Source organism: Taudactylus pleione, unplaced genomic scaffold (genome assembly GCF_031769625.1).
Source record: "Taudactylus pleione unplaced genomic scaffold, aTauple2 ptg000033l, whole genome shotgun sequence".
Lineage (NCBI taxonomy): Eukaryota > Metazoa > Chordata > Amphibia > Anura > Myobatrachidae > Taudactylus > Taudactylus pleione.
The window spans coordinates 2,799,474-2,819,121 of NW_028284435.1; positions in this window are offsets into that span (position 1 = coordinate 2,799,474).

Sequence of the window (19,648 nt, forward strand, 5' to 3'; positions counted from 1 at the left end):
TTCTGACAGTATCTGCATCAAACAAAATGGCTGATCCTTGATCTTGCCTTCACTGTCTCCAAATGGCTGGAGTTAACAACAACATCATTTTAGTCTGGTGCAGTCTAAATTACAGTTCTGGAACAGAGATATCTTCATACTGGTGCTACACACCCTGTGCTTTTATGTCCTCATGCTGGCTGGGGCTTGTAGTGCCACACTGCTGCATGAGCTCTGACAACTTCTAGGAATTAGTAGATAGACTCACCACAGGTGCAGCCAGGGGCGCCGAGAGGGGGGGAGCGGGTACAGTTTACCCGGGCCCGGGCTTCCAGAGGGGCCCGGCGGGGGCCTGGGTCCGGCACCGCCCCCCTCACTTCCTCCCTCCCTCTGCAGCAGCCCAGTACACAGCGTATGCTGGGCTGCAGTGGGAGAGTGCTTGCGGCTGCTAAGCAGCAGCCACAGCAATCTCCTATGCCTGAAGGGGGTGCGATCACACTGATCGCGCCCCCCTCTGGCTTTGTGCGGCGCTGCAAAGCAATCTTTTTTTTCCCAAGGGGGCGTGGCCATGCCTCCTGCGATTAGGCCACGCCCCCTCTTTACCGGGGCCCCGCGTGGCTCTCTACGCCCCTGGGTGCAGCTAACACCTCAATTTCTGCCTTATTCTCATGGAAAACTTTTCAGTACACAGCTCTTTCCCAATTAGCCTCCTGCTTGTCTTTTCCTCAGAAACAACTCCTGTCTCCAACACCAAATGTCTCACACATCTCTGCATGTGCTCTCCTCAGCAAAGCTTCCTGGGAGTTTTCTTCAGATCTCACGAGATTTCAGCTGGCAAATCTCTCTCAGCCTATCCCTCCTTGACTGACAGTTGCATGAACCAGTGAGCAGCAGGGGCAGGAAAACTCTTGTGTTAATTGCTTTCTGAACTTGCATGATCATTTAAAGGGACCCATACACATTTATCAAGTTCTGGGGCACTACAATGACAGCAGTCATGTGACCCTCTGGGCAACTTGATGGAAGTTGACAGCCAGAACATGCTGGGCACCATCAACCCGCTCCCCCTCACGGCCTGCTAAGATCTCCCCCACACAGAAAGGGGCAGTCTCCACCCAGTCTGAGCCTGAGTACGGGTAAGGAGCCACTTAGCCGCTGCCTTAAAAGCATGTAAGGCTCAGTGCAGAGGAGAGGGGGGGGAAGGGAAGGGGATGGGCCCAACCAGGAGAGGGTACAGCAAAGGGTGGGAGTCTGTGTGAAGAGCCACTCAGGCTCAGCTGTGACAGGCGCAGCAGCAGCCGGCAGCAGCAACAGACTCAGCAGCAGCTGCAGAGAGAGCACCTCTCCAGCCTGGCGCCTCCCTGCAGGATCTGCTGAGCGGGTTGCGCCAGCCCTGGGTGTGGGCATATACTGGGTCCATATTGTTGGAATTTATGTGTGTGCTAGCATTGATACTGCAGATTTATAAAGACACACGCCAGTGGATGACACAAACTATGAACAACCTACTGTAGTTACTTAACCAGTGGTATTGGTTTATTGATAGATAACAGCTGTACTAGCTGTATCATGTATACTGGTAATGGAATAAAGCTTGTGTAGAACAGGATATTAAACAGTTCACCAGGCGATGAGTGTATGCTGTTTGCAGGTAGTGGTGCAGGATGCTGGAACAGTTTTATGCAGGTATACACTGGGTCTCTCACAAGCTAAGGAGACTTAAGTGTCCCACCATGTCAGTCACAGTACTAAGATGGCTACAGTAACATTTGCAGGTGCACATCAGGTTGGAGAATGAATTTCCCTGCAGACTCTGGGTCCTAGTGCCCAGCATGTATGCACAGTGAGGAAACAGGGCCGGCCCTAGCCCAAATTTTTTGGTAACCGAGTATATTTTTTGGTGCCACCCTATGCAGTGCCCCATTTACATTGCCCCCGGTAGTGGTCCCCCCTGTGCAGTGCCCCTTGTGCCCCAGTAGTAAGCCCCTTATATAGTGCCCCCAGTAGTGGTACCCCCATGCAGTGCCCCCAATAGTGGTACCCCTTATGCAGTGCCCTTTAAACAGTGGCCCCAGTTGTAGTTCCCCTCCTATGCAGTACCCCCAGTATTGCCCTTTATATAGTGCCCACAGTAGTGGTCCCCCCCTTGTAGTGCCCCTAATAGTAGTGTCCCCTTGTAGTAGTCCCCCCAGTGGAGGTTCCCCCCCTATGCAGTGCCCCCAGTAGCAGCCCCCCCTTGTAGTGCCCCCAGTAGTAATCCCCCCTTGTAGTGCTCCCAGTAGTAGCCACCCTTTGTAGTGCCCACAGTAGTAATCCCTTGTAGTGCTCCCAGTAGTAGCCCCCCTTGTAGTGCCCCCAGTAGTAATCCCCCCTTGTAGTGCCCCTAGCAGTAGCCCCCCTTTGTAGTGCTCCCAGTAGTAGTAACCCCTTGTAGTCCTCCCAGTAGTAGCCCCCCTTTGTAGTGCTCCCAGTAGTCCCCCCTTGTAGTGCTCCCAGTAGTAGCCCCCCCCTTGTAGTGCCCCCAGTATTAGCCCCCCCCCAGTAGAGACACACATGTAATAAAAATAAAAAAAAAACACTTAACTGAAACCCCGCTCCTTCCGCCGCTATCAGCTCCTCCGTCCATCCTTCCGGGCCGCTTTGCAGTATGGCAGAGACGTCATGACGTCTCTCCCATTACCCACTGCGGGAGCCGGAAGATGCCTAGCTCCGGCAGTGGGAGCAGCAGCCGATGAGAGTCTGTCTGACTCTCATCAGCTGCTAAAGCAAACACACGGCTGAAGGCGCCAGCGGCTGTGTGTTTGGCACTGTGTAACGCTGACCGAACTCCGTCCGGTCAGCGCTACACACGCGGTGCAGCTGTGTCACAGAGACACAGACTGCCCGCGGCCCGTATTGTACGCAGCTGAGGCGCCCTCCACTATGCGGTGCCGTATGCAGCTGTGAACCATGCGTAAAGGGAGAACCGGCCCTGGAAACAGTGCAGGAGTGCACTGCTTTCTAACACGTTACTACAGTAATTATATATAATATGACATGACAACAAGTGATAAAGAAAATATTTATTAGGTGTGTCAAACACAACAAGAAATATAGAGTCAAGTATCATGTTAGTACAAATCTGAACATAATGCAAAAGGGTATGCAATAACAAGCACAATAAACATAATACCTACTTGTCCAATAATGTAATAATCAGTGCACATCAGAAGGTTCCACCAGGAAGAACCTCTCTCCATGAAGACTGAACACAATGATCTGGCAGTGAGAGCAAGTCTTACCAGATTATACAGTGGTGCTAGGAAATATGCAAACCATTTAGGAATTTCATAATTTCTACATAAATGTGATCATAAATGTGTTCATATTTTCATCAAAGTCATAAAAATAAAGAGAAAACAATAAATCAAATAAAACACAAAAGTTTCTACTGTACCTTTGTTAGAGCAACTTGATTAATCCCTAGAACCAAACATATAGTGGATTTACCGACAGCAAACTGCTTTTCCCATTGTGTGCTATAATTGGAACAGGACTTCAAGCTCAAAGTACAGGGGTGGTTCAATAAGTAAGGTACAGTAGCAAAATCTCTTATGTGTGTAATGTATATCAGTCATACTGTCCCAGCATCAGTTGTAAGATGGTGGGGCTGGCGAAAACATGGTCAAACATTGATGTATGTAGTGTGATCAGATAGCTGCATTTAAAGCACATCAGCAGCTGCTGAAATTCATCGCCAACTTGTCGATGTGTACGGTGATAACAGGTTTTGGTTTGGTGCGCTGCCTTTGAAAAAAACAGGACGGAGTTCAAGATGAGCAGCGATCTGGACGGCCAAACACAGCCACCACAGATGACACTTTGTGCGGAATGGGTATGAAATTCAATTCCCCTCAGCGGCAGGCCGACAGCAGCAGAGTTCCGAGCAGCGGAAGGCCGACAGCGCTGGAAATCCCAATCGTGGATAGGTGAGTATCTACTAACCTAACCTAACCCCCCTAACCCTAACCCTCCTTAGGGGTGCCTAACCCTAACTTCCCCCCCAAGTGCCTAACCCTAAACACCCCCTTCCCCGCTGCCTAACCCTAAGTCCCCCCCCAGGAGCCCTAAACCTAAAACCCCGCGGCTGTCCGCTCGCGGCGCCCGGCATCACTACGATCGGGATGCCGGGCACCGGTCTCCCGGCGTCGGGGAAATGCGGGCGTCTACATCTAGACGCCCGGCATTTCACCCTTGCCGGGATATGACAGTCGGGAAGCCGGCTGCCGGTATTTAGGCAGTCGGCTTCCCGATTGCTTCCCCTTTGTGCTGCAATGAAAGTCTGATTCAGGAGGACAGACGCATTAGAGTTAGTGATATTGCTGACGAACTGCGCACAACATTGTACAGTGTGTACTGTGCACAACATTGTTCATGAGCAAATGGGGTACAGGAAAAAACGTTCACACTGGGTACCGAAGCAATGCATAGAAGCTCACAAAATGAATAGGCTGGGATTGTCCCTTATGCACTTGACATGGTACCATGAGCAGGGGCTGGCTGGCAACTTTTAGCCTGGGGGCAAGTCCAGGGCACTGGCTCATAAACAACAGCTTATCCTTAAATAGAGATTGCGAGATTGTATCCTAATCAATGACTCAATTATGGATGTAAGTTTCAATACAAACACTTAAATAAGTAAAACGTTATAATAGGAAATTAGAATGGTGGATATTTTCTCAGAAAAAGAGATAATTTAGGGCCCCATTTCTCAATGAAACATAATACCTTTAGCACTTACTAAAGAGGTTATGGTCTCCTTCCAGTATTTAACAAACAGCGATAAGCTTAGCTTATCTCTGTTTATCACAGTATCGCTTGCGCCATCTATGCATGGCATTAGTATTGTGGTCCCCATAGCAGGCATTGAGGACCCAGCAACAGCCTTTCCAGCTTCAGCGAAGCCTTGCAGGCTTTTCTGTGCCCCTGGCAGGTGACAGTGTAATACGAATGTGCAGACTGACCGACACACATAACACAACAGCCCGTCACTGTCAGTCAAGTATGTGCGTTTGGGGAGGGTAGCAGTCTACACAGGGCAGTTTCTAGGGTTTGAGGCTCCCAGTGCGAGCAGTCAAAATGCGCCCCCCCCCCTCGAAGCAGTAATATCGTGGAGTGGGCGTGGCCTCATCATGAGGGGGTGTGGTATCACAGTAAGGGAGTGTGATCTCAAAAGACCACAGAATGTCAGCCACTGTGACTACTGAGCCCAGGGGTGGCAAACCTGTCAGAGGCAAAGCGCTGAAAAATATATGTAGCTAAACAAAAGACAGACAGCATGTGCGCGCCACAGGCGTGCGCTCAAAAAATGGGGTGTGGCCTAGCTGTCACAAGCCCACGCCGATTTTCTGTGTGCATGCCTTTGGTGTGACATTTGCAGAAGTATGACCTTGCATCACACTCGTTTTTAGTGCGTTGGGAGCGAATCCAGCACATTGAAAATACAAGCCAGATCCACATATAATACACTGCAACAAACTACTTCCACATAATATATTGGAAAAGCCAGAGGCACATAAACTACGTTTTAAAACCACATCCACCTCAAATACATTATTAAATCCAGAACCACATAAAACACATTGAAAAAACAAGATTCACATAATACACACTTCATTCCAGCCCCCTCCCTTGCCATTCCATCCCGACAGGTCTTAGGCTTCCCCCCCACTGGCTCTCAGGCAAAAGTGCCCATTATGCAGTGCCCCCTGTAGTTGTCCCCATATGCAGTGTCCCCTGTATTTATGCCCCTTATGCAGTGCCCACAGTGGTAGTGCAACTTATGCAGAGCCCACACTAGTGGTGCCCTTTATGCAGTGCACCCAGTAGTAGTGGCCCCCAGGAGTGGTGCCCCCTATGCCATGCCACCATTAGTAGTGCCCCCTGTAGTCATGCCCCCATCAGTAATGCCCCCAATAGTAATGGTCCCTGTTGTAGTGTCCCAGTAGTAGTGTCCCCAGTTGTATTGCCCGAAATATTAATGCCCCCTCTATTAGTGCCCCCAATAGTAATGCTCCCTTTGTAGTAGTGCCCAAAGTAGTAAAGCCCCAAGTAGTAGTGCCCCTGGGCCCTGAGTAATGCCCCCAGTAGAGGTACCTCCTAAGAAATGCCCCCAGTAGAAGTGCCCCCCGAGTAATGTCCCCAGTAGTAGTGCCCTGGTGCCCCCAGTAGTGGTGTCTCCCCCAACAGAAGTGCCCCCAGAGTATTGTCCAGGCTGCCTGCATATAAAAAAAAAAAACACTAGTACTTACCTTCAGCCTCGCTCCGGCATCCACTCCGCTAGGCTGCTCCTCTGCACTATGGGAAAGACGTCATGACGTCCTCCCATAGTGCACACTGGGGGAGCCGGAACCCAGAGGTAACTGAATCTCAGCGGGCGCCCGGCAGTTAACAGGCTGTTTCTGCTGCAGAGGTCGGAGGCGGCGCGCCCCGTTCGATTGCACGGGTCGCCTGCCCCTAGAAACGGCCCTGAGTCTATAGTCCAAGCGTGTGTGGGGGGGCTGGAGGACAGCAGTCTGCAGTCCAGGTGTGTGTGCGTGTGTGTGTGAGGGGGGAAGGGGTGTCTGGAGGGCAGCACTCTGCAATCCAGGGGTGTGTGGTGGGGGATGTCTGCAGTTCAAGTGTGTGTGTATGTGTGTAGGAGGGTAACATTCTGCAGTCTACGTGTGTGTGGGGGGGAGGGGGCTGTCTGCAGTCCAAGTATGTCTGTGTGTTTATGTGTGTGAGGGGGTTGTCTGTAGTCCAAGTGTGTGTGTGTGTGTGTGTGGATGTATGTGTGTGTGAGGGGGTTGTCTGCAGTCCAAGTGTGCGTGTGTGTGTGTCTGTATGTGTGTGTGAGGTGGTTGTCTGCAGTCCAAGTGTGTGTGTGTGTCTGTATGTGTGTGTGAGGGGGTTGTCTGCAGTCCAAGTGTGTGTGTGTGTGTGTGTGTGTGTGTGTCGTACTTACCGACATTCTGTCAGCCCCCTATGGGAGAGGGCTGCCAGGTTGGTGCAGCAAGGAGGGTGGGGGGCAGTTTTAGTAGGAGGAGCGGGGGCGTGTTGATGCAATCGCATCATCGTGGCCCCACTTTATAATGTAGATGTTTCAGCGCAAATCGTGTCATCGCACCCCCAGACCGCCCACTTTTGAAAGTCTTTTCTTACCTGTATGGTGATTTCTCTGCAACGGGGAACCTCTGAAGAATTTGAGCCTCACTGGGCAGAGTCTTCAGCCGGTATTCACTATTCATGTAGGAGATCACATTGGACCTCATTCAGAGTCGGTCGCAAGCGGCCGTTCGGTCGTACGCATCCGATGTTTCCAAACCAAGCATGCGCACGACCGACACAGAAGGCCGGAAGTAGTAAAACGTCACTCTGCGAGCAGGTTAGAGGCCTGGCTGATCGTGCAGCTTAAGGTAGGGTAGGAGCTCCCGCAAGCCACACAGTACAATTGATAGTATCAATGTCAATGTTAGGATTGATGTTTCTATTTTGAGCCACACAATGCAAGCAGCTAATAATCGTTTGTTGAAGCTAATAACACTGCTAATTTGCTTGTAATTGATTCAGCTGCGTTTGCATTACCGAATAATAAGAATAAATAAATTTCATAGGGATGGCTTTTTCTATGCCTTTTTTTTTTAATTTTTGTGGGCATCACCATAACACAAGCGGGCGCAACCATCAGAAGAAAATTAACATACAGCGACTGACAACGATTGACTAGATTGCTAACTGTTATCACTCGTTAGCTAGAGGAGGTGCATTGTTCACGTATGGGCGTCACTTTGGTTGCGACCGACCGGCCGTGTGATTGCTTCCTTTTTCAGTTTCTCGGTCGTTAGGCGTACGACCGAGCGGCCGCTTACGACCAACTCTGAATGAGGTCCATTGTCTCGAAGATGCCTGTTTACGTAGAAATATAACCAATGTCATCATCATACCCAGATTACAGTAACAGAAATTTTTGTGCAGGGCAAATTGTGAATTTTCCCGATCAATCAATTTCTGTGTCTCTCCAGATCCCCCTACATCTCCATCCAAAGGCCCCCCCTGTGGTACTCCAGGCTCCCTGTGTCTCTTCATTTCCAGGCCCCCTTGACTCTCTTCAGGACCCGCTGTGTCTCTCCATCCCTGGGACACCCCTGCACCTCTACATCCCCAGGAACCCCATGCACCTCTAAAGCCCCATTGTGTCTCTAAGACTCACTCCCCCAGCCCAGTGTGTCTCAGCCTCATTTCCCCAGACAAAGTGTGCGTCTCTCAGCTCCACTCCCCAGACCCAGTGTACGTCACTCAGCCCCACTCCCCCAGACCCAGAGATTGTCTCTCAGCCCCACACCCCCAGATCCAGTGTGCATCTCTCAGTCCTACTCCCCCAGACCCAGTGTGTCTCTTAGCTCTACTCCCCCAGACCCAGTGTGCATCTCTCAGCCCCACTCCCCTATACCCAGTGTGCTTCTCTCAGCCCCACTCCCAGACCCAGTGTGTGTTTCTCAGTTCCACTCCCCCAGACCCAGTGTGCGTCTCTCAGCTCCACTCCCCCAACCCAGTGTACGTTTCTCAGTCCTGTTCCCCCAGACCCAGTGTGCGTCTCTCATCCCCGTTCCCCCAGACCCAGTGTGCATCTCAGCCCCGTTCCTCCAGACCCAGTGTGTGTCTTAGCCCCATTCCCCCAGACCCAGTGTGCGTCTCTCAGTCCCAGTGTATCTTTCAGCCCAATGCGGCTCTCTGCCACATTCCCCAGCCCCAGTGTCTCAGCCTCATTCTCCAGCCTGTGTCACCCCAGCCCTGTGTCATCAGCTTCAACCCCCCAGCCATGTCGTCAGCTTCAACCTCATTCCCCCAGCCCTGTGTCCTCAGCTCCAACCTGTCCCGAAGCCCTGCATCCTCAGCTCCAACCTCCCCCCCAGCCCTGTGTCATGAGCTCCAACCTCTCCCCCAGCCCAGTGTCATTAGCCCAACCTCCCCCCAGCCCTATGCCATTAGCTCCAACCTTCCCCCCAGCCCTGTATCATTAGCTCCAACCTCCCCCCCAGCCCTGTATCATTAGCTCCAACCTCCCCCCCAGCCCTGTGTCATTAGCCCCACCTCCCCCCAGCCCTATGCCATTAGCTCCAACCTTCCCCCTCAGCCCTGTATCATTAGCCCAACCTCCCCCCAGCCCTATGCCATTAGCTCCAACCTTCCCCCCCAGCCCTGTATCATTAGCTCCAACCTCCCCCCCAGCCCTGTGTCATCAGCTCCAACCTCTCCCCCAGCCCTGTGTCAATAGCTCAAACCTCCCCCCCTGCCCTGTGTCTTTAGCTCCAACCTCCCTCCCAGCCCTGCATTGTTAGCTCCAACCTCCCTCCTCCCCCTGCAGCTGCTGCCAATACTTGCCTGTTTGGCTACCTGCTGTGACAGTGGTAGGCCCGGCATCACTGAGCAGGTTGCCTGTTATTGCAGTTTGCCCTGGAGACGGGGACGGCCATGGAGGTCTTGGAGGCGGAGCCTTAAGTAGAGACTGACGGGCTCTGCAAAGGCTTGTGGGAGGAGCTGGTGCGGCTGGGCAGGGGCAGCAGCTCCCCCGTCTGCCATTTTTTTTTAAACTAGGCAAGCTTCTGCGCATAAATTGTAGACTATAGCTGCCCAATCGGAGCGCGGCAGTGGGCCACTGTAGGGACTGGCCTGGGGGACAGATGGCACCCTGCCAGGGGTGTCGACGTGGCTGGCTGGCGACCGCAGAAGCAGTAAACTCTGGGCACTAGAGTGTGCCTGGAGTCTACTGCGCATGCGCAGGATGCCCGAAAAATGCCCGCGGTGGCCATTTTCCGGTATTCTGTGCAGTGCTAACACCCGATGTGGGACCACGGACTGCTGAGTTTTAAATTATATGGGTGCAGAATGTGCGGTGCAGGGCCCCACTGGACCCGGGGGCCCGTGTGCCCCGCACACCCTGCACCCATTATAGATATGCCCCTGCACCCTATCCCCCGGCCTAACCAACCACTGACCATGAGGAAGGAGTGCAGTTCCTGAAGTGTATTTGTCACGTTCGGGCGTGATTCTCTGCCGAGAGGTTAGAAGACGTGGACCCAGGTTGAGAAGGGAACAGGAGGTGAGGGGCCTGGATAAAATGACTTCCTCATCTACTAGTAACGGATGTTGGCAAGAACTGACCAAAGTTGCAGAGTCTAACTTACTGGGAGGTGTTTACCAGTGACCTCTCTAAGCAAGATTTGGGCTTAAGCTTTGGTCAGGTATCCGACACCAGTGGGAAAATGGAAGATCACTATCACAGGAAAAGCACAGGAGAAAGATGTTGAAAGTTTGTACTGAAATGGTGCATTGTGTACACAGGGCCCGATTCAGAGCCAGTCGCTAGATGCGGATGCTCGCACACAGTGCATGCAAATTCGGCTAAGTGACGGCATGATAGCCGATCGCACGGCAAGGCATAAGCACGCCCACTATGTCTTGGTGAGCGATCACTTTGTGTATGTAGACACCCATTAGCGTATCTTGAGATGCCCACTTGCGCACGTCATCTCCAGGAAGTGTCTGTTAACACTGGTACATCGAGGACCATCAGAAGCTATCGCAGCGCTTGTGGTAGACTCTACGCTCCCGCAAGCACTGCGAGCAGTTCAGTGTAAAATACAACCAAGTGACGTGTACTGTGACGCACTGCTGCGTTCGCTGCACCACTCCCCCGTTCACAAGCACCTTCCCCAATTACCACCCACAAACGGCATAATCTGTTACTCAAAGTAGCGGCCAGTCTGTGTGCTACGAGCGCACAAATCCCCATCGCAGAGACTGGCTTGTGCACACGCATTGCGAATTATACGGATGCGCAGATGGGTGATTACCGGTCCGTGCGAGCGTCAGCAGCTTAGCGAGCAGGTCTGAATCAGGCCCACAGTTTGTAACTCTAGATGCAAGACTGGCACAGGTGATTAGCACTAGGAGATAGTACTTGGATAACATACTAAGTACACACTCGATGGCTTCAGACGCAGAGCTGGCACTGGAGAATAATATTAGAAGATGGTACTTGGATGACATACTAAGTACACACACTGTGGTTTTATGCGCAGAACTGGCACAGGAGAATGGTATTGTGAACCGGTACTTGGATAACATACTAAGGGCCTGATTCATACCCGCTTGCGAGTGCATAGGGCTCGCAAGCGGGTCGATGTTTGGCCCCTGCGCATGCGCCGTCTCCGGCGTACGCATGTGCGAGCCCCAGTGAGTGACAGCAGCTCTGTCGCTCCGGGGCTCACTACAAGATGGGGCAGCTGTCGATGTTGATTGACAGCTCGTTCCGTTTTGCAGGCGGGGAGGGGGGGTGGCTGCACAAACACATGCATTCCCTTAGGAACGCCTGCCGTTTGTGGGCGGCCCTACTGACATCACTCGTGATGTCATTAGTGGACTTCCTGCTCTATTAGAGAAGGAAGTCCACTCGGGCTTGCGGGAGCCGAGACCCTCCCGCAGGGTCTCGCCGCAAGCCCGATAGTCGCGATAATCACGACCATACTGGAGACGTCAGTGGGGCCACCCACAAATGGCCGGTGTTTGCTTGGGAACGCCTCCGTTTGTGAAGCCACCCCCCGGCCACGCCTACAAAACGGGGCGAGCTGTCGATCAGCCGCCCCTTTTGTAGTGAGCAATGCGCTTGTGAGCGGGTCTGAATCAGGCCCTCGATTCCCGCAAGCCCGAGTGAACTTCCTGCTCTAATAGAGCAGGAAGTTCACTACTGACATCATGAATGATGTCAGTAGGGCCACCCACAAATGGCAGGCGTTCCTTCTGGAACGCCTCCATTTGTCCAGCCACCCCCCCTACCCGCCTACAAAACAACATCAACATCGACAGCCGCCCCATTTTGTAGCGAGCCCCGGAGTGAGTGAAGTTCTCACTCTCTCCGGGGCTCGCGCATACCGTGCGTGCGCACTGGCTGACCATCGACGCGCTTGCGAGCGCTATGCGCTCGCAAGCGGGTCTGAATCAGGCCCTAAGTACGCACACTGCAGCTTGAGACGCAGAACTGGCACAGGAGAATGGTATCACTAGATGATGTACACACTGTGGTCTCAGAATAAGCACAGGAGATGACTCTAGAAGAGTGTACTCAGAAGAAGTTGCTATTTATATAGATAAGCTGATCCCAAAGGTTGACACATTATTAAACATTTTCTACTTAATAGTTGATACATTTCACATTTTAATTTCCCTCATAGCCAAACGTATTTATATAGCATTACAGCTATCAGGGCTTCCTCCAGTCCCTTACAGCACTTCTCACAGTATAAATCATTTTTATTCCAAAATATATTGAAAAATGCCACTGAGGGGGAGGGGGGGCAATTATTTTTTATATCCAGTATAAGTAACAAGAAGCAAAATAATTGTGAAAATGCAGTACTGTAGAATTGGTTTGGGTATGAAATCCCGGCTGTCGGGATGCCGCTGGTCAGAATACCAACAACGGTATCCCAACAGCCAGAATTCTGATACCCATAGCAACTAAAGGTAAGTGATTTCCCAACCCCTACCCTAACCCTCCCTCCCCGATGCCTAACCCTAACCTCTCCCCCCAGTGCCTAAGCCTAATCTCCCCCTTCCTACACCATAAACCTAACACTCCCTTCCCAGTGCCTAAATCTAATCTCCCCATAGTGCCTAAACCTAACCTCCCCCTCCCCGCACAGTAATCATAACCCTCCCTCCACAGTGCCTAACCCACCCTCTAGTGCCTAACCCTAACCCCGCACCCTAATCTCCCCCTAACACCCCGATACTTACCTTAGGGATGCCGACGGTCGGGTTACTGTTTCCGGGATCCCGACCTGTTGGGATTTCGGCACCGGTACTTAGACCGCCAGCATCCCACACGCCGGGATGCCGACTACATCTCGTAGAATTAAATTGGACATTTGCTATGTACTTTTGCAAATTTCACAGTATCAAAAAATATATTATGTCATTTGCATACCTTATTATTTAATAAGAAAAACATGTTATTTTCAGAGGATTCTGTGTTTGTCCAATTTTATTCATAAATATTATATTTTGGTCATAATTGTATTGTGAATTTCAGAGACTTGCTTTATTTTTGTAGTTTAGGTGACAATAGGTCTCAAGATAAATATACTTCAGGGAGAAGTAACACAAAGAAAATAAGACAATGAATGATTAGATGTAACTTTAACTATCAACTTGTCACTAAGACATTCGGTATTTTCAATACATTCCTGCTATTGTAGATTTACAATGTGGAAGATGTCTGCTTGAAAGATTTAGAGAAACAAGACCTATTACTATGATATATCATGTAACATTCATCAATGTCATAGCCAATTAACAAACACTTCCATGCTTATGTTCAGAAAACTTGCCTCTTGGGATGCTTGTGAGACATATAGCGCTGACATTCCCCTGTTAAATATTGCAAATGATTGTCAGGAACATACTGTGTGCTGAAAGAATATGTGATAATTGGGGACTGTACAGACATCACAAACTTCAACAACTCCCACCATTGAACTTTATTATGGACCTTGTGGCTAATAGTGTAGCTTATTATACACACATGTATGCACACACACTATATTTATATATATATATATATATATATATATATATATCAAATACAATAGTACTAGTCACAGGGCTTAAACCAATCAAAACGTTCTGTATAGAAATATAAAAGGTCAAGGTCGATATTCGTCCACTATGATTCTGAAGCTGACAGTGGCAGCTCACGTTTTTCCAAATGGTCCCTTGTTGCATGGGTCCCAGTAATCATGTAAAACAAAAAGTGAAAAACAAGTGCCTCATAGTGTGGTATGTTTTATCAACTCGGCACGCACATATATACTTGAAAAGGCGTACCGTAATGTATCAGCAAGTAGGCACGTAATCAGTAATACACTGGATCACTTTATCTCCCCCTTGGATTTAGACAGTGCTTACTCCACAGTCATTTATATATATGTGGAAGAAGAGAGCACACTCATAGTGTATTATCAAAAGACAGTTTAATAAACGCACCAATGAACACACTCAATAAATTGTGTAATTACATTAAAAAAGTGAACAATAGGCTTATCTGAAAAGATCACAGCATCAGTATACAGAGGTCCCCACGTGCTGTGATCTTTTGGACTATCTAAATCCAAGGGGGAGATAAAGTGATCCAGTGTATTACTGATTACGTGCCTACTTGCTGATACAGGGCCTGATTCAGAGCCGCTCGCTCTGAATCAGGACCCTTCTAACTAAAATTGGAGCGGCCTCCTGGCTGCTCGCATAGCTGTGGGTGACCACCCACAGCTTATGCGAGCGGCCAAAAAGGTGGTCGCGATGGTCAAGACCATCGCGACCATCGGGCTTGCAACGAGACCCTGCGGTAGGGTCTCGCTGCCGCAAGCTCAGGAATGCTTTTGGCTCTATCAGAGCCAAAAGCACTCCCACTGACATCACTAGTGATGTCAGTGGGGCAAGCTCCAGATGGAAGGCGTTCCCATGGGAACGCCTCCGTCTGGGCAGCAACGCCCCCGGCACGCCCACCAAAGGGGGCGTGCTGTCAGTCACCATCGACAGCACACCCCCTTTGGTGCGAGACCCATAGCGACAGCTTGGCTGTCGCTATGCGGGTCTCTCGCATGCGCACGACGGAGCTCCCTCCGTCGTGCGCATGCGCATTAGGGCACCATCGACCCGCTTGCGAGCGCTCAGCGGTCGCGAGCGGGTTTGAATTAGGCCCACATTACGGTACGCCTTTTCAAGTATATATGTGCGTGCCGAGTTGATAAAACATACCACACTATGAGGTGCTTGTTTTTCACTTTTTGTTTTATATATATATATATATATATATATATATATATGAGAGGGTTCAATGGTGCAGTATCTAGGTGCATAATATGCAGAGCCACAACTAAACTTTTTGGTGCCCTGTGCCAGAAAGAGCACTGGCACCCACCATTTTTCAAATAGGGACATTGTCACGTCCAGATGTATATAGGCTTCAACTGCAGGAACTTGGGCCGGAGGGCTAAGGGTAGCGGGTGAGTGGAAACAGGAAGGTAATATGTCACTCCCAGGTGTTGGCGAGACCTACCCAAGGGCACAGAGTCTAGAACACTCGATGGTATTTACCATTGACCCCTCCAAGCGGGATGTGGGTTTCGCTGCACCAAGAAGTGAAAACGTCGCGGCCACTGAGGCAGGTACCTGGAGAAAACACAGAGATAGATATGGGAGGACTATATAAACACTGATAAGCAAGGATGATGCTCCAAAGACTGATATGTGAGTTGCACTGGTAATCAGCACCTGGTATGGGATGCTGAAAAGGAATGGTTATCAGAACTGAGTATAAGACACTGAAAATCGATGATAGTCAGCACTTGGAATGAGACACTCAGAATCAATGGTAATCGATAGTTGGCATGAGATGCTGAATGGTGATGGTAATCGATAGTTGGATTGAGATGCTGAATGGCGATGGTAATCGATAGTTGGTATGAGGTGCTGAGTGGTGATGGTAGCCAGTACTGAGATTTGATGGTAATCGGCACTTGGAATGAGACACTGAGAATCATTGGTAATCGGCACTTGGAATGAGACACTGAGAATCGATGGTAATCAATACTTGGTATGAGATGCTGAATGGCGATGGTAACCAGCACTTGATATGAAATACTGAGAACCAAAGGTAGTCAGCACTAGGTATGAATAGCTGAAAGCGGTGGTAATCATGAGGAGGGTTCACTGGGAAGGAACACTGTGGAGCCTGAGACGCAGTCACAGTAGAATCCACTATAGGAGCGAAGTAAACACAGAGATGCAGCTAGACAGCTAAATTAGTAATCAACTTGAAGGCTGACACATGTAACACAGAGAGGCAGCTTGGAAGCTGAGCAGCACATTGAAAGACAACACAGGAACTGTTACATGAAACACTGGAGTACTGTGAAAGAGCTAAAGTAACACACTGAGAATTAGCATGAGAGCTAATACAAGTAACCCTGGAGGTCAGCGTGAGGACTGAAACAACACACTGGAGATACTTCGTGGAAAACCCCGAAGAGCATAACAATCACTGGAACAGTGAAGTTGAACAGCAGCTTCCTGTTCCTGGAGTCAGACTTAAATACCCTTAGGTAGCTGGTCATTGGATTAGAGGATCAGCTGAGTGACTGTAGGACTGCCATTGGGTAAGATGGGTAAGACTAGTCAGGTGATATGGACTAACATGGCTGCGCCCATGCTCGGCACCCCGGGAACCAGGATGCATGTACCGAAGCCCTAGCAGACCCCGGGGAGAATACTCAGTCACCACTCACCTCCACTCCCAGCTAGTAAACACCTAAGCCCATGGACGCCAGTGCGAAGGTGAGTGGCGGCCGATCCCAGGCCGCATCCTGACAGACAAAAGACGTGCACCTGAAAAATGGTCACGGCCTCATGAAGAAGGGCCATGACAAATCTGATTTTCCTATACGATGATCCCATTGTACCACTGTTATCTAGGTGTCACTGCCAAATTCAGTGTGAATCCAATGGCTGCATTGACAATAATTATGCAGTTTAGCTCCCCAGCTGTATATGTAGGAGAGCATTTGTGAAGGTGCACATACCAGTGTAGATCAAAAAGAAGAGGAAGTTACAAGTGAGAATGATTATAAACAAAAAATTGACAGGCCTGAAGAGTGCCCCCTGCCTTGCGGTGCCTCATGCCACGGCACATGTCGCACCACCCTAGTTATAGCCCTGATAATATGGGTCAGCAAACAGCTTTCAGGTTAAATTAAACAAATGGTGCTTTACTGTCAGCATATAGGAACAAACTCATAAACAGCCTAGCCCCAATGCAGGGCACTACCTCACTTCTTGGACCCTCTCTATAATAGGCAGGTAGTCTGCAAATGTAATACAGTCTCAGGGCCTGATTCAGAGCCGCTCGCAAAAAGCGAGCGCTAGCTCTGAATCAGGGCGGCCGCTTTGTTTATAATAATCCGGCCTCCTGGCTGCTCGCTAAGCTGTGGGTGCCCACCAACAGCTTTTGCGAGCGGCCAGGTGATGGTCGCGATGGTCCCGTCGCTCTCCGGGTCTCGCGCATGCGCATGATGGAGCCACCTCCATCGTGCGCAAGCGCACTGGGCCAACATCGACCCGCTTGCGAGCGCTCGCGAGGTCTGAATCAGGCCCAGAATCCATGGCACACTATCGCCACTTAGATTCATCGATAGATAGATAGATAGATAGATAGATAGATAGATAGATAGATAGATCGATCGATCGATCGATCGATCGATCGATCGATCGATCGAATAGTATATATGTGTATATTAGAGATGAGCTTTTTGGTTTTGCTGAAAAACTACCACAAACTAAATTTGGAGCTCCAAGTCAAAACGAGTCCCGGCTCAGATCACTCTGGGGTTCCAAAAAGAATAGAGCCCCAAATTGGTTCTTCTCTCCAAGTTCAGAACTCAGATCTAAAAACTGGATCTTGCAAATTTTGGATTACATTTAAGTCTCAGCAGTCCGTACATGTGCAGTAGCACTAAAGGAGAAGTGAAGGGATTGCGTTAGCCATGCCTTCACTTCTACAACACCTTATGGACGGTCACTTTTTAGAGACCCTGTCTCTGCCCAGCGATAAGAATTTATAATTATTGAGTCTAGGACCCAATAATTAGTAAGTATGGCCCTTAATCTGGAAAAACAAAGCAGTATGAAAAAAATGGAAATGTTTAATAAAAGGGGTTGTATTAAAGTGGTCGATGTCTGGACTTTGATGTTACATGTATACTTTTGTATAGCACCCCTTTTCAGATTTCTATGCCTCTCTACACACCTAAATATACTCCTGGTTTATAGCAGCATCCCCATGGAGATTAGACATTTACTTTTATATGCACTTGGGCATTTGTGGTGCACATGGGACCTGAATCATGAGGGCTTGTGCCGCTCACCCTGCACCCAGGGCAGAGGCCCTGATTCAGAGCCGGTCGCTCTGACAGAGCCTCCTGGCCGCTCGCATAGCTGTGGATGACCACCCACAGCTATAGCGAGCGGCCATGATGATGGTCGCGATGGTCAAGACCATCGCAACCATCGGGCTTGTGACGAGACCCTTGTAGTAGGGTCTCATTGCCGCAAGCCCGAGAGAGATTTCAGCTCAAACAGAGCCGGAATCTCTCCACTGACATCACTTGTCAGAGAACGGTAGGCGTTCTCATGGGAACGCCTCCATTTGGGCAGCAACCCCCCGGCCCGCCCACCAAAGGCCCGCCCACTCAACATCGACAGCACACCCCCTTTGGTGTGAGACCCGGAGTGATGGATTGCCCGTCGCTATCCGGGTCTCGTGCATGCGCACAACGGAGCCGGCTCCGTCGTGCGCATGCGCTCTGTGCCACCATCGACCCGGTCGCAAGCGCTCAGCGCTTGCGACCGGGTCTGAATCAGGCCCAGAGTCTTTCCAAATGGTCAATGGCACTTTCTTTGGAAACATGGGGCTAGCAGTGCCACAGTCTTTGTCATCTTCTGCGCTGAAGCCAGTGGCATATTTCCAAAGGACACTTTGTGGCAGTAATGAGTGCCCTGACCGTCGGTGTCTGTGCAGTAGATAGCAAAGACTCTGGTACTGTGCCAAAGTCTTTTCTATTGTCTGCACTTGTGCTGGAGACCTATTTCTAGGAAGATCAGGGAAAATCTTGCACACGGGACCCCGCATTTCCATTTCTGAATATACCACAACTTTGATATTTATATCGATGTTCAAGAGTAGGTTTAGTTGCTCTTTATCTTCATACAACAAAACCCACCTGACAGGTCTAAATACATTTAACAATATTCTAGCACAGAAAATCTGTCCAACTGGCAAATCTCCTAAAATTTCCTGTGACTAACAGGCAACTGTGTTAAATTGTAATTAGTGTGCATATTATTCTATTGTTTTGGGATGGGGAAGATCTCAGTGTCAAAGAGTTACTTCAGTAATAGAGCTGTTATAACGAGTGGCTAGAAAAAGATCAAGGAATGAATTAAGGGCCTGATTCAGAGATGGACGGAATTGCAGAGCCACACAAAAGCGGCTGTGCAATTCCGTCCATTTAAAATGCAAATGCAGAAGGAGGTGTCACCATCGGTCACCATCGAAACAATCGCGACCATCGATCACGATTGTTGTCAATGTTCCATTGGCCAGGTTGCGGGAGCTAAAGCTTCCTGCAGCCTTGCCGGGTCCTGGCAGCTTGCGAGACCAGAAAGACCCCGGCCTTGTCCTTCCCGGAAAATGGAGGCACCACGCCCCTATTTCCGGGAACACTGCCAGGGACCGCCCCCGCTCCGCCTCCCAAACGCCGCAGTCTGTCAATCAGGCTTTGGCTGGGACACACTGAGAGCGGGCTCGCAGTCAGAGGGCTGCACATGCCCTGTACACCTGCTGCGCATGCGCAGTCCTCCAAACATCGGGGATGTGCGCTAACCATCGGGTTAGTGTACATCTCTGAATCAGGCCCTAAGTCATTTGACCACACTGCTAGTGCACTTTATGCAAACAATAAATCTGCCCTTAAGGAGAGTAAGGATCCAGCTAACCTCAAACCTGGAGGTACTGTTCATTTTAAAAATAAATCTT